General features: G+C 35.8%; 1 long non-coding RNA gene across 1 annotated transcript; it reads right to left on the bottom strand.

Annotated features, from left to right (window-relative positions):
• Nucleotides 1-9,328: 9,328 nt before the first annotated feature.
• On the bottom strand, nt 9,329-15,391 carry LOC148935031 (uncharacterized). The gene is made up of 4 exons (XR_016140707.1): nt 10,943-15,391; nt 10,576-10,694; nt 9,966-9,992; nt 9,329-9,457 (listed from the first exon to the last, which is right to left on the bottom strand). It is a non-coding gene; the product is annotated as an uncharacterized LOC148935031 (long non-coding RNA).
• Between the last annotated feature and the right edge of the window lie 362 nt (nt 15,392-15,753).

Genomic DNA, 15,753 nt, shown 5'->3' on the forward strand with positions numbered 1-15,753 from the left:
TTATATATTCTAAAAAAAAGTTTTTCAAAATAAAATATCTAGTTACTCTGAAAAAGACAGATTAAGTTATCTCTGATAATTTTCTTCTTGATAAAAGATGTTTAAAATGATTATCGACCATTTTAATGCAAGTTTTTATATGTTTCAATAAATTGATCTAATGAGTCTCCTCTATAACATTATCGAAATAACATAATGAAGTTTGGCCTTTAAATTTTCGACATTCTCAAATAACTTTCTATAAACAATTTATTTAAAATATCTCCACAGAAAAAATTCAATAAATCCGGATTTTGCAAGCCAAAGTATCGAATCGTATCAACCCATTCAACACTTGTTTAAATAATTTGTAATAATTCTAATGGTGTTATGTGGCCCAGCACTGTTTTGTTAGAATATAATTTTATTCTTCTCTTCCAAAAAAATCAGAAACAGTTTCTGCCAAAAGTTCCACATATGATATATTAAGATATTTGGCAGAATAACGGAACCAAATATGTTCCTATCTATGATTCCTACGCCATTCATTCTCCAATAAGTTTGGATAAATTTTTGAGTCAAATAATTCGATGAATCTTGTCGCTTCAAACGTGTATATTATGAGAATTAACAATTTTTTCTCACGCACGCATGCACAGATTAAATGCTTTGGCTTTTTAATCAACATGTGTGCAATAGCTATAGCATTAACTTAATATTATTCTATAAATAATAGTAGTACAATAAATATAATAGTATTACAATAAATATATTGGTTTATAATTTATATATTTCTTTCTGTTTTTGTCGTTTTTATATATTTGTGTATTTCTCTTTTAGTAATATTCAGTAATATTTAAAATTAGTATGACAAAGAATATATGTTTACGACATATCTATACCGATAACATTATACTTTTAATAATTACATAGCGATAAACGACATTTTTTTGTGAATAATTATAAGCTCTTTGTCCTTTAATAGTTTCTTAACTACATGTTGTCTAAAACATGCTATAATAGTATTGCTTCCATTATCAAGATGAATGTTTGTTCTTCTTTATTTGTTCTTTTCTGTTTTGCAGTAAGTATGTATATCACACTGATTTCAAACATTATCTAAATTACAAAATATGATAGGTGGTTTGCATTGCGGACTTTCAAATAATGTAGTAGAAAGAATTATTAATGGCGTAAACACTCATATTAATTCCATTCCTTATATGGTAAGTAAAATATCAAATACCTTCTATTTCAAATTTAAAATATTAGATATACTACATCTTGCATGATAATTATTAATAGCATGAAACCATCTTAAGATCATTAAGAAAATCTTGATATAAAATCTTGATAAAGTATAATAATTTTTAAATAAGAATTATTTAAAACTGATTAAAATCAAATTTGATTAAAATCCAATTGTTTAAAAGTTGCATAAAATTGATAATCACAGTGTGATTTTCATTATTATGATAATTATAATAATGTTTGAATGAATAAATTTCAAGCAATTTAATTTTAAACATCTTTTAGTGGAAAATTATTATATTATAATCTTAGCAATTTGACATTAAAAATTTTATCTCGAAATGATCTCAAAAGTCTGTTCTTAACATTAACGATAATCATTTTTCAATTAATTATATACATATAATTCAATTATTTAACATTGTCAAAATATGCAAATGCGGAACGAGGGAAGAAAAGAATGTAGCAACTATACTACCAAGTATGCAAACTGAGAACATATTGGCATCTGAATTGTATATGCTAAAATATGTTATCAGAATGTTTTGAAATTCAAATATAGAATTGAAAATATTTGAAGTAAAGAATGTGATTGTGTGTATAAATATTCTTTAGTGCTCTTCGAAATGTTTCGTTTTGAGATACCAATTAATTTAAGTTTGAAATTTTTGTGTTACATTTAGAGATGCCCAATTTGACGGTAAATTATTTGGTACGTTACGATAAGTTATTCGATAATTTTTTAAAACCTGGTAAAACGGTAATTTAAGGAAAATCTTAATGAAAAGCTTTAAAAGAAGCATTTAGCTTTAAGGATGAATAAATATTTTATTTAATTCATATTTTAATATGAGTTAAAAAAGTATTTACAGAAATACTTTTTTATTAGGTTGTCGGAAAAGTCATGATGCATTTTTGTAACAGATGGCGCTAGTTCATTTTTGGAAAAAATTTTTTTACTAGAGTCATTCGCATCTATGTTATTGCGATGTCATTTGACAGCTGACAGTTCTAGTTATTCTAAAAAAAAAATTTAGTGATTTGGTTGAGTTTTGGAGATTTTATCGTTGAAGATAGAAGATCAAACTGTGCATTTTCGCTATATATTATTGTTTTATTTCCGTAAAGGGAAGAATGCGCGTCAAGCTTGTGAAAAGTTGTGTAAAGTTTACGATGACAATGCTCTACAAAAACGTCAGTGCCAACGATGGTTCACGAAATTTCGTGATTTTGACCTCAACGACGCTCGGTTAAGGATGCCCATCGAGGTTGATGACAAAATAAAGGCATTGATCGAGTCAAATTCATGTTACACGACACGAGAGATTACAGAAACATTGAACATCCATCATTCAAGCGTTCACGACCATCTGAAGAAATTGGGATACGTAAGCAAGCTCGATATTTAGGTTCCTCATAAACTCAAAGGAGTTCATTTGACGGTGCGTATAAACATCTGCGATATGCTCATTAAACGTAAGGAAAACGATCCTTTTTTGAAGCGACTGCTAACTGGTGAGAAGTGGATTGTTTACAACAATGTGGTGCGCAAATGGTCTTGATCCCGACCTGATGATTCGCCTCAAATGACATCAAAAGCAAATATTCATCAGAGGAAGGTTATGCTCTCAGTGTGATGGGATTTTAAAGGTGTCGTATTTTTCGAGTTCCTTCCAAGGAATCAAACAATCAATTCGAATGTGTACTGTCGGCAATTGGACAGTTTGAACAAATCCATCATCCAGAAAGTCCAGAGCTCGTTAATCGTAAAGGAATTGTGTTCCATCACGACAATGCGAGTTCACACACAAGTTTGATCACCCGTCAAAAATTATTGGAGCTTGGATGGGATGTGTTGCCACACTATACTCGTCTGACCTTGCGTCGTCAAACTTCCACTTTTGCTTTCTTCAAAACTCTTTGCATGGTATAATGTTTAATTCAGATTAGGCTGTAAATCAGCACCTTGTTCAGCTATTTTTTGCCGATAAAGACAGGTCCTTCTATGAACGAAGAATTATGAAACTCACTGAAAGATGGCAAAAGGTTATCGAATAAAACGGGCAATATATCATTGATTGATCTTTGTTCTTTATATAAATAAATGACCTTTGAAAAACATGGAAAAAGATATGTCATTTTCCGACAACCTAATAATTCATAACATTGCTGTATTTATACATTATTATTTATAACATTTTTTTATTTATTATTATTTTCTGATTATAAAATTTATATAAAATTTTTAATAAATAAAAACTTTAAGATTTAGTATTACAAGTGCAAAAAACAAAATAAACTTTCTATGATTACGCTACGCATTATTAGTCATCTATAATTGGACAATTAGAATACTTAAAGTTAAATAAAAATATATTAAAATTTTAATGAACTTCAGTGATAATAAGGCTTGTTTTCAGATGCAATGTTACCAATTCATGAAAATACATTTAAAAATATACGTTGAAAGAAGAATACCGTTTTTTTATTTCATTAGTACGAAAAATAGCTTATTTGTGCATAAAGCTATGAAAAATGGATTTTATTAAAATTATCGATAAATTACTATTTTACCGTAATTTTACTATAAGTCAATAAATTAATAAGTTAAATTGTCAGATTAAGGATCGGCAGGAGAGACTATGAAGACCTCTATCGGAGATGAATTCCTTTTCACTCATATTACGGCCAAAATACTGCGAGAAAAGCTATATAATTATAATATTTATAATCAGAATATCTGCCTGACGAAAGCTACAGAGCGATTTTTGTAAGAAAATGTGTGAAAATAAATAATTTATTTATGCGTAAATAGATTTGCACTATAGGACAATAAGATGTAAATATTTTCATCTATTGTAAATTTTTTTTTAAGAGCTAAATCGCAAAATCCGACTCTGTAGCAAGAGTCATAATTTTATAAAAAATACGTAGAAAAAAGCTCATGATAGAATATTTCTTCTAGAGATGGTATATGAGTGTACTCAAATATATATCTGCACTGTAAATAAGGAGTAGATAGTTACATTTATTTTAATTATTTAAGAGTTAAATTGCAAAATTGGCTCTGTAGCTTCGTAATTGTAAAAGAAATTATCTTAACAAAGTTTCATGACCAAATCATTTCTATAAGACCATATCATTTCTATAAGACAAAATATAATTGAGTACAGATACATATCTGCATTATAAATAAGGAGTAGATAATTATTTTAGATCAAGTCGGAGTTAGCCCATCACTCTTGCCGACCCTTAAATCTTACGATAATTTTACATCTCTAGTTACATCAGATTATTTATAATAGATTATGACTGTACCAATTTCTTCCCTGTATAAATGTTAGAATTAGTGCTAGTAATTTGTTTCGAAAATTTTAACATTCGAATTTCGAAGTTTCAGCATTGAAATCTTCAAAGATGCTTTGAAGCTTCAAAGCTTCGAAATTCAAACTTAACTTTCAATATTTCAATTTTCAAAAGTTCGAAGAAATAAAATTATACAGGGCGTTAAAAGAAATTATTTAACCTTTATTATATGATCGAATCCAGTATGCTTATCAAATAATTCGACAGAGACCTGAAATTTTCGAGCTTGTAACTTTATAAGAAAAAGATATTAAACGTATATAGAAATCAAACGAAAAAGATATCAAATGTATATTGAAATGGGAGGAGGACATCTTCTGTAAATATTTGAAGATTGAGATGAAGAATTAGACAGATTATATCTTCTTCTCACGTCGCATGCGATACACAGAAATCAGTAAATCAATCATAATGCTAACATACAAAAATATTTATGTACCTCAAAAAGGATTGAGCTTTCAATCTATGTTCCCTAAAATGTTTTTATTCAGAATGATATACTATCTATCATATAAATGCTGAATGGTTTTTTTAACATCTTGTATAATTATTAATTTATGATATCAGGAGACACAGTAGTGAAAAAGTCTCGGGTGTCAAGTTAATCGAGAACACTGCCATGTGACTTTACGCATGTCGGCGAGATGCGAGCATTCGAAATTATCAGATCTCGATAACGGCTAAATCGATCAAGTTCTAAGTAGGCTTGATCGATAGCTTGAGTTCGATTTGCATAATAAAATATTTTTATTTTTCTGCTATGTGCCCTACGAGCGGAGATATTGCTACACAAAGTCCGATTTGGAAATTTTTACTTTAAGGGAATTAGACGATGTGAACAGCTGTAAAAATAGATAATTTTTAAGCGTGGATTGCTGAAGATGTAACAATACGCTTCCCGCGCACCAAGTTGTAAGTGCGATCGGGCTTCGCGTCCGAAATTGAACACATCGACCGTTGCGCGCGCCCAAATCCGAACACATCGACCGCTGCGTGTGCAAATAACACGCGCCCGTCATGTGCACGCCAAGATACTGCCGACGACCCGTGTTATGTTTGCAAATCGCAAAATAATCTCCAGTGGCGGGTATATAAACCCAGCGATTCCCGGTAAAATAATCAAATCGATCCGATTCTCCGAACCTCTATCTCCGACCGATACTCAACAACTGCGATTAAGCATTCCTGATGTTCGCCGAGCATACTCGATACTGATATCATCCTCTGCAAAAGCGAGAAAAATCGGGACAGAGCATTCTCAGTCCCCATCAAGCATATTTGACTTTCGCTTCTCCGAGACAGAGCATTCTTAGTCTCAATGCTTCCTTCTGACGATATGAGCAAACCGGAACAGAGCATTCTCAGTCTCCGACAAGCATACTTGTCATTCGTTTCTCCTATTCTCCAATTCTGAGACGGAGCATTCCCGGTTTTACCGCTCCTATCATCACACAAGCCTCCGGGGCAGAGCATTTTCAGTCCTCGACAAGCATACTTGTCTCTCGTGTAAAATCCAAACGCAGGAGCGAGCATTTTTACTCCTGACATTCGAAAGCGCATCCTGCGGCAGCAATGAATAACGCGGCGTACACGAGCGTTATCGAGGAACCGCCGTTCGACTAATCACGCGTCTACGCAACATTAGGCCCCGCCGTGGACCAATCACTTGCCCTGACGCACGCGAGTGCACATCGCACATTTCCTTGTGCCCTGCACGACGCACATAAACAAAACTATCACACATACGGACAGTGCGCTGAGCGAATCTATTCCGCTGTACATATATATCCACACTATCACTTTAAATAAATACTTATTTATCTAACTTTTGAGTCAAATAATTTTATTAACTTCCGAACTCGGCACGACACCGCACAGCGAGGATGAATATAAAAACATTATAAAGAAATAAAAAAGCTGCTTGTGATTTGATACCTTATTCAAGTACACATTGAAGGTATAAAATATGCAAAATAAAAGAAAAAATAATAATCTTAAGGGGATTCTAAAGTCTGTCCTGTTTTATCGATCAAACCGATTAATTTTCCGCTAATTTCCTAATTACATTTGCAGATTTAAAAATTCTTTTCCACAATTAAAATATACGCATCTATGTAAGTCATATCGGTCGACTTTATATCGAGAACGAAAAAAATTTAAGAAATTTCGATTTTTTTTACCGATTCTTAATCCAATATGGAGTCAAGAGCTATCAACATGTGCGAATATTTGCTTCATATAAAAATTTGGCAGCCTATTTGTACAAAATGAGACCGGAGAAAATGCGAATTACATGCAGGAACAATGTAGAGTTTTTACAATTAGGCTTGAAAACGTGATATCAAAGATTACCATGCTTGAAAATTTGTTCATATATGTATCATGTGTATACAGAAATGTATGTATGAGTGTATGTATGTACACATAAATGTATCTATGTATGTTTAGATGTGCATATGTGTAAACATTTTCATCGAAATTCGCTCATTAGTTTAGGATCCCCTTAACACCATTTATTAAAATATTATGTAAGATCAATTTTTTCGCATTAGTCATTGGTATTGATGATTCCGTCATATTGGATCGTATGAAACAAAAACAAAAAAGATATTACTGAAGTGTATTATATTCTCTAAGCATTGATCGAGCTTATTTAAAATTTATTAAAATTTGACTAAAAAAAATTGTTTTAACTTTTGGTTTGACTTTTGGCATAAATATTGTTAATTAATTTATTAGTATCTTGCAAAATAATAATGATATTGTAAAAATTTTCAGTCAATGCTTAGAGAATATTATAAAGATTGTAACGGAGTGCATCCCTCCGCTCCGTTCCTCCTCCGATTTTCCCCCGACCGACCATCCGTCGGGGACCGCCGAACAACAGGCGGAGTGCGGCAGTGGCCGCAAGAGGCATTTATGCCTCCTTTTTTAATCATTGTCAATTCGCGAACTCCGAAGCGTCCGGAGCAAAGCGAGAATACCACGAAAATATACTTATTTTCGTGGTATTCCCCCCGCACCGCGCCACGTATCGCGCCATCAAGCGCTAGCGCACCCCGTGCCGTACCACCAAGCGTGAATGCGTCCCGCGCCGCACCGACGCCGCGCCACGACCGCGTCTACGAGCGCGTGACCAACCCCCCCACCGCGCCGTTACCTTCCCACCGAATTCCTTCCTTACTCTTGAACATCCCTCGCTCCTATTCCTTATAATCCCAAAAAACCAATTATTCGATCTTTTTTTCCGCTCTTGGGAAGAGGGATGATAACCCCGAGATCAACCAATCCGACCGATCCGACCGAAAATACCGAGGTCGATTTCGGGTATAAAAAGGCATCGCTGTCCACAGGAAATCACTCCTGTTCCTCGCTCGTTTTCCGAGAGCACATCTTAAGAAAGCGAGTATCCAAAGCCTGGTAGAAAGCCTGAGTTTTGTTGGGGCCTTCCCCAACGCGCCAAGTTCGCTTGGCCTAGCCGGAAGCCGTATCTCCGAATCTCTCACGGCAAACCGAGAGCTGCTGAGGTCTCCTCAGCGCGTCGAGTTCGCTCGATCCGATTTCGCCGTTCCCGAGATTTCACCGCCGGGCATTGGGGTTCTCCCCGATACCACCGTTCCTTTCCGAGTACCGAGATACGCCCCGGTCGGCCGAGTACACTTGGCACCGACGCCTCTTTCTCCGCACACAGCTGAGGCCCTCCCTGGTTGGCCGAGTTCACTCGGCAGTTACTGAGACAGACGAGGGGTATCCCGTCAGCCGAGCCCTCTCGGCAGGGAACGGGCCCACCCGTTCTCCTAAACGGTCAAACGCCCTCGCGAATACGTCACCCTCGCGATAGCGCTTTAACATCACCGTCGATTCATGGCGAGCACGTGTGACACCGCCGCCGCCGCGCGCGCCCGGCGCCACCGAATTTCGCGCAGCAAACAGTATCGCGCCGACCGCCGAAGCGATACTTCATTCCTATTCTAAACCATACGCGCGATCGCCGTCTCGTCCGTCTACGCCCACAACCATTCACGAAGATCAGTGCATTCCAACGCACCATCCAATGTCGTTCTGTTAAGTGAATAAATCATTGTTTCTTTATTGCAATACATGTCTAACTCCAACAAGTGAATTTCTGTCTCCAACGTCCTCGCTTCCCCCTCTTGGTAACCGACTGACCGCTCTCCGCACGGGAAAGCGAGACCGTTTTAAGATAATAAAAAAACTAAAATTCAAGTCAATCCAATGAGTACATCCTGAGAAACTTTCGACACCGTTTTGAAAAACAAGGTTTCGAGAAAAACGCATTTAAAGTATATTCTGAATAAAGTTTTGCAAAATAACACGTGCTACAACATGAACATTAGATGACTGTGTCGCGAGCGCCGAGAACGCAATCACGCTCACCGCTGACAAAGCGGATTGCGGCAAGCGATACTTTATCCGACGAATTATTATTTTACCAAGCGATAGCGATTACCAACGCTACCGTGCTAATCGCGCAAATATTGTGTAATCGTTCCACGTGAAGCAACTGTTAACCGGGTTGCGCGGCCCTTACGCGGAAAACCGCCGCGCGACCCAGAAATATACCGCGAACGCTGACGAACATGTTGATGACACAGCAAGGACCGGCCGCCTGAAACAGGATAAAAACGGAAGACCGATACTAGGAGAGGACTCGTCGAGATCCGCGTGCCGTCACGTCTGTCGCGGTCCGAATTAAAAAGCACAAACTGTATCAAGTGTTAATAAAATTTATTGAAATTAAAACGAAGTGGTGAGTGCTTCTTCCCCGCCGACTCCTTGACCGATTCACCGAAACGACCCGCACAACAACTGACTAACAGATTTTTCAGTTTTGTATAGTCTAAAATATGTTAGAAAGAAGATAAAAAGATATATTAGATACACAATAACAACATTCTGACTTGCTAGACTTATTCTGTTACGGCCAATTCTGTGCGATCGGCGCGCAAGCACGAACTGTTATAGGCCGGCTGTACGCCTGCTGTAGGCTTTGTAACTCAGAAATTAACTCGAATTTATACTTAGCACCGTTTGTTCATTCTACATTCTACAGGCTTCAAACTATTTTTTAAAGTAAAAAAATTTTTTTCAATTTTTTAAAAATTTTACACTAGCTAATCCCTTAAGAAACGTCATTTTTATCGTCCATGTACGATTGCAATTTCTGTCACGGAGGCGCTACTGAGTTCAAGATCCAATGTACAATGCGGTGCAATGATTCGCGGGGTCAGTAGTAATGCATATTACCGACATCGAATTGATAATCGCATGCGCGCAGATTTTATTATTTTATATCATCAATTATAAAAATAATAGGTAATCTTTTTTTTACTTTCATCCATACTTACATCCATTTTTTCCATTTTTTTTCTTTCCTGCAAAATTTAAATATTTTTATCATTATTTATTTCTTGTTTAAAAATGAACATGTAAAAACCGTAAAATACAATTAATATAATAAAATAAAAATAAAAATAATCATAAAATACATCTAAATATAATCTAGTTATTTTATTTTCAATTTCAAATAAAGAACATTGCGTTGAATTTTATTATGTTTTTTTTCATTGCGTATATAACTATACATATATTTATAAATTATACATATATACGTTGTTATATTATATTTATATATTTTCTTTCTTTTCAGATTTAATTATATAAATTATAATTTATTACATGTAATATTTCAAATTACATATTATACTTATACAAGTATATATTGTATCTATAATATATAATATATACGTATATATAATTATATACATATATATATATATATATATATATTTTTTTTAATTATATATATATATATATTTTTTTTTAATTATATATATATACATATATTATAAAAAAAAAGATAATCAGAATGCGAAATTCATGGAATTCATTCATTCCTTCTCAGAATCGACGAATTGGAAAGTTAAGGACATGCAGTATATTATAAATAATATTTACCATTCCGTAATAAAGACGTCATCGGTAAAGTTTGTGTTGGGATACAATCAGCGATCCCATAGATTATTCTCTCGCAAAATTAAATCGCAAATTGACGTCAATCGATATGGATATAGAATCTGAAAGAAAGAAAAATTGTGATATTGCGCTGACGGCAACGAACAAAATACGTAGATATAATAAAGAGTATCGCGACGAGCGATTTCGAAAACTATCCAAGTTTGAGTCAGGCGAATATGTACTAATACGCGATACACAAATGAAACTGGGCATGAATACAAAACTAAAAGTTAAATATAAAGACCCGTACATAATTGGAAAAATTCTCTCTCTCTCTCTAATTATCGATATGTGATACAGCACATACTTGGTTTTAACTTGATGATGCATCCATTTAATGTTCTTTCGTCCGTTTCAAGCGTTAGGTGTAACTGCGTCTCGAAGCGTATTATGTGTACTTTTACCTGCGTAAGTGTTAAAAATAAGGATTAATATAAATATTAGTGTCAGATTTATTACATTAAGGTTAAGATAGATTTAAGTATATTCGTTTATAATTGTTTAGTTCAACTTAGTTAGTAGAACAGAAGATATTACATTGAAGGCGATATATATAAATATGTGATATGTCTACTTATCTGTGATATTTCGGACTGATTAAAATAGCGACGATTGATATTAAGCATTCATCCGATAGATTTATATTGTTACGACCGAGCAGTGTTCCGCGCTCGACGCTACTCTCATACATTTCCAGCCTGAAGATCATTCCTTGCCGCGGTCGTCAAGCGGTTGTCAAGCGTTGTTTTTGAGAGAGAGAGTTGGCGGCGCGGCGCGCGAGTTTGAGCTGTGTCATGGCGAATTATTATTAAACTGTGAAAAGCTCTTGTTATCGCTCTTGTGCTTAGTGCTTAATAAAGTGTGTTTTTTTTCTCCGTCTCTTCCTTTCCTTGCGTGAGAGTGACGCGAGTAAATCCGCCGCGACATTTTTGAGGTCTCGTCCGGGATATGAAAAACATGGCGGAGTGTCAGGCGGAATTAAAAGAAAAGGAAACAGTGATGGAGAAGGAACAGGAAGGAGCGTTGGGGAGACAGGTTGTCTCGGCTAGAAAGAGAGCTTGTGTGCGAACGGAGGAACCGGAAACGACTCCGAGCTTGGAGATGATTTTCCGAATGATCATTGAGGAGCTTCGCCTTCTTAAAGAGGAGCGAGCGGCGACGCGGAGCGGAAGAGCAGGGAGGATCGGTGCGGCAGTCCAAGGAACATGAACCACCTAGACCAGTCAAATCCAATTTTAAGTCTCTCGGTCTCGGTTTAAAATTAAAACCCGATATATATGACAGGAGTGTTCCTTTGCGGGAATTTTTATCTCAATTCGAATTGATTGCTCGGGCAAATAGATGGCGAAATTCGGAGAAAGTGGTTGTATTGGCTTCCTGTTTGAGGGGGAAGGCGCGTTCAGTTTTAGAGGGAGGAACGGAATTGGAAAATTCGCAATATAGCGATATAGTCTCTAGACTAGAGTTACGTTTTGGAGAAAAACTTTCGGCGCAAAATTATTACATGCAGTTTATAAATCGGAAGCAGAAATTTGGGGAAGATTTGGCTGCATTAGGCTCGGACTTGGAGCGTTTGTCTCGTTTAGCTTATCCGAAGTGCTCTTCTGGCGTACAGGATAAAATTGGCGTGCTTGCAATTTATTATTGCGTTGGCAAACGATTTTATTAAGCAAACTTTTCAAATGGAAGGGCATATATCTTTGAGGCTCGCTATGAAAAGAGCCATAGCGGTAAAAATTATTAAGGAAAATGGTTTTCCAAAATTTCAGAAGAGAGATCGAAAGGGGAAAATTAGTTTTGAGGTCGGACACGAACGGAACTTTTTGAACAAAGAAGAAATTTTCGCACGTAATATAAGCAAATTATAAGCAAAATCGCGGGAAATTTAGTAATTTTAACAGTAAACAAAAGGAAACTTCCGGTCCTAAAAGAGGAGTCAACGAATATGATAATGTGGAGCTAAGGGACACTTCCGAACGGAGTGCCCTTCATTAGTTAATTCAGAGAAGGGAAACTCGGGCTCGCCGAGCTTTGCAGCGGTGTAATGCAGGGCTCGGCGCGGAAATGTAATATCGCTAGGGAAAGGAATTTTTCTTTCGGGAATTTAAGTGGGAAAGCAGGAAATTTTTGTTTTCAAGGAAGGTTAGACGATCAAAATTGTGTTTTCAAAATTGACACGGGCTCAGATGTTTCGATTCTGAATAAAAGGTTAGTTAGGCCGGGAAGGCAGTTTTGGGTAGGGAATTGAGATATCCAATTGGGCAAGAAGTTCCCATTTGATTTTAAAACAAATGTAAAAGTCGAGTTAGGAAAGTTTTCCTTAGAATTTCCGATGTATGTAGCGGAAATTGAGGATGAATGCATCTTGGGAACAGATTTTCTTGTTAAAGTCGGGCAGAATAGGATCTTTAATTCGCTCTTTAGTAATGACGATTCTAGAAAAGAGGGGAACCTATTTTGTTGTCGTATTAGTCTCCCAGAAAAGAAAATTCCTGAATTTTTATTGAATTTCTTCAATAGGAATTCGGAAGGGTTAAATGATTTGCAAAAGAAAAGTTTTTCTGAATTTCTCGAGAAGTTTCAGGATATCTTTTCGGAAAATATTGTATATAGCGGAAAATTGCTCGGTAATAGAGCACTCAATTTCTATAGGAAAATCAAGTCCTATTAAGCAGACTTCTAGGCGTATTCCCTTACAGATGCGAGATGAGGTGAAGAAAATTCTTGAAGAGATGAAACAGCAAGGAGTGATTGAAGAATCCCACAGTCCTTGGGTTTCCTGCGGTTATGGTGAAGAAGAAGGACGGGACGTTGAGGTTCTGTGTGGATTACAGAAAGCTCAATGCAATCACTGAAAAGGATTGTTACCCATTGCCAAGAATTGATGATCTTCTTGATCGATTGTCAGGAAATTCTTGATTTTTCACGTTGGATTTGAAAAGTACTGGCAGGTGAAGTTTCATCCAGAAGATAAGAAAAAAACGACAATAGGTAACAGTTTGTGGCAATTTACTGTGATGCCATTTGGATTATGTAATGCCCCAATTTTTGAGAGGTTAATGAAAAGGGTTCTTCATCAGATTAATATTAAATAAAATCTGTTTGGTTTATTTAGATGATGTTGTGATTTTCAGTAAAACCTTTGAAGAGATGTTGCCTAATTTACGGGAAGTTTTTTTTCGTCTCAGGGCAGCAAATTTAAAAATAAATCCAAAGAAATGTTCCCTGTTTGGAAGAAAAGTTAAATATTAAATTTAGGATATGAAGTCTCGGAAGAAAAAATCTCTACTGACTCTGAAAAGATAGCTTCTGTACAGGAATGGCCTGTTCCGCGGAATAAGAAGCAAGTTTATAGTTTCTTTTGCTCCTGTTATAGGAAATTTGTTAGAGGATTTTCGTAAATTGCAAAATCCCTATTTTCCTTGACGGAGAAACAGTGTAGGTTTGTTTGGGATGAACATTGTCAGAAGGCATTTGTAAAGCTTAAGCAATGTTTGATTTCTTCCCTTGTCTTATCCTTTCCAATTGAGACAGGGAAATTCATTTTGGATACTGACGCCTCGAATCATGGCATTGGTGCTGTTTTATCTCAGATTCAAGAAGGAAAAGAGAGAGTAATTGCTTATTTTAGTAGAGTTTTGAGTAAAACCAAAAGAAATTATTGTGTAACTGGAAGAGAGTTATTAGGAATAGTTGACTCTTTGAAAAGTTTTCATCACTATTTATATGGATGAGAATTCTTAATAAGAACTGACCATGTTTCTCTCCATTGGTTGATGTCTTTCAGGGAACTGGAAGGTCAGTTGGCCCGCTGGTTGGAACATCTTCAGCAATATAATTTTGAAATTTCTTATCGAGCAGGGAAATCGCATTGGAACGCTGATGGATTATCAAGATGCCCCTGTGCGGAAGGTGACTACAATTATTGCACCAGAGTGGAAAGAAAAGAAGAGGAAACAAAGGGGAATATTTAAGAAGATTTTAGAGGGTAGGGAATCGAAGGATTGGCGGATAGCGCAGTTAGAAGATCCTTCGATTGTTGAAATTCTTCGGAGTAAGAAAATAGGTAGACCCTCTTCGACATGAAATTATTTCCGGGAATGTTTCTTCGAAAATTTATTGGTCTCAATGGGATTCTTTGGTAATTAAGGATGGAGTTCTTTGTAGAAGATGGGAGTCTCCTGAGTCTCCTTGAAAACTATTATTCTTTAAATTGTTGTTCCTCATAAAATGATGCAACAGGTTTTGGAGGAGGCTCATGATCCTCCAGAGGGACATTTTGGAGTGAATAAAACTCTTGAAAAGATTCGGAAGCGTTTCTTTTGGGCGACATGCAAACAAGATGTAGAACATTGGATCAGGATCTGTAAAGTTTGTGTAGCTAAAAAAGGTCCTGCTGGAAAGGGAAACTCTGCTTTTAGATTTATAATGTAGGTGCTCCCTTTGAGAGGGTGCAGATGTGGGTGCAGATGGATGTATTAGGCTCTTTATCGGTTTCTTCTTCCGGGAATAAATATTTATTATAATAGTAGTCACTAATTGTTTCTCAAAATGAGTGGAAGCTTTTCCACTGAGAAATATCAAAGTTTGTACGGTGGCGAAAGTCTTTATAAGTCAGATAGTATCTAGGCATGGAGTGCCATTGGAAATACATATGGATCAAGGTAGGAATTTTGAATCGTGAATGTTTCAGGAGTTATGTCGAATTTTAGGAATAAAGAAAACTCGCACTACTCCTCTTCATCCACAATCTAACGGTCAGATGGAATGACAACATCAGACTTTGTTAAATTATTTGTCTAAATTTGTTTCAGAAAAGCAGAGAGATTGGAATCGTTGGGTCTCTTTAGAATTATTAGCTTACAGATCTTCTAAGCATGAGGTCACGCATGGTTTTGCTTCTGCAAAGTTGAATTTGGATAGAGAATTAAGATTGCCGTTAGATTTTCTTCGTGGTTGTCCTCCTGAAACCAGTAATGTTCCCCAAGAAGGAGGATATTCATTTAGATTGAGAGAATGATTCATATTCATAACGTTGCGAGTCAACGTATGAATTTAAGGTCGCAAAGGATAAAAATGAATTACGATCGGAAGGATAAGACGGATAAACTAAATTTT

This window comes from Pogonomyrmex barbatus, unplaced genomic scaffold, assembly GCF_055798465.1.
Source record: "Pogonomyrmex barbatus isolate J1 unplaced genomic scaffold, ASM5579846v1 scaffold6, whole genome shotgun sequence".
NCBI classification, from domain to species: Eukaryota; Metazoa; Arthropoda; class Insecta; order Hymenoptera; family Formicidae; genus Pogonomyrmex; species Pogonomyrmex barbatus.